This window comes from Notothenia coriiceps, unplaced genomic scaffold (assembly GCF_000735185.1).
Source record: "Notothenia coriiceps isolate Sejong01 unplaced genomic scaffold, NC01 NC01_scaffold00032340, whole genome shotgun sequence".
NCBI classification, from domain to species: Eukaryota; Metazoa; Chordata; class Actinopteri; order Perciformes; family Nototheniidae; genus Notothenia; species Notothenia coriiceps.
Genome location: NW_011365041.1, coordinates 12087 through 13053, shown reverse-complemented (window position 1 = coordinate 13053; position 967 = coordinate 12087).

Below are 967 nucleotides of genomic sequence, written 5' to 3'. Positions count from 1 at the left end.
CTGGTGACTGTGCTCACGGGAACAGCAAGATTGAGGCTGTGATCTGTGCTCGAATTTAATAAATGCCCACACAGGGTTATATTTTTGGACGTTCTGCCTCTGCCTCCTTGCTTGGTCGGGCCGCTCAATTGTCGGCTTCACATGCCCTTCAAATTAACTGGTGACCTGTTCCGTCATCACTGATAAATAACATATGATTAATGGTGGCTTGAAATAGAATCGCAATGAATAGGGTGGGTTGGAGAAATTATAGTAAGTTCACTGAATTTACACAAAATGTAATGCAGATTTGACCTCTTATCAGAGATACAAACTGAACAGGTTGTGTCTTGATCACACTAACGACAGGCATAAAGCGTTTTATTTCAAAGATTCCAAATGCTCACCATCAAGCGGTTACTTGAGCTGGTGCAACAAGGCAGGCTATGCCAGGCCTTATAAAATCTATCAGTAGATCCCTTCAGAGTGGACCGGATTTTCTCCAGTCGCAAAAATTGCAACAGGTCCCTAATCCAGTGAGTATGGGTGGGTGGTGATTCATCCTTCCATTTAAGAAGAATTAGTCGTCGAGCTGTCAACGATGCAAAAGCAATGGCATTTAATTTATATTTTGGAAGTTGAGCTTCTCTAGCAACAACTCCAAACAATGCTGTCAGTGGAGACTGATAGAGGAATTTCAAACACTTCTGAGAGAGTCCTAAAAACATCTTCCCAGTACTTGCAAAGCCGGGGACAAGTCCAAAAAGTGTGAATAAGATTCCCTACTTGAGTCTTGCACCTAGCACACATGGGGCTCACATTAGGATAAAACTTGGCTAATTTCGCTTTAGTATAGTGTAGACGATGAAGAATTTTAAACTGTAGGAGTCCACGCCGTGCGCAGATAGAGGAGGAGTGAACTTTNTCGGGCCGCTCAATTGTCGGCTTCACACTGGACCTCCAGACGCTTATTGTATACCATCTTAGC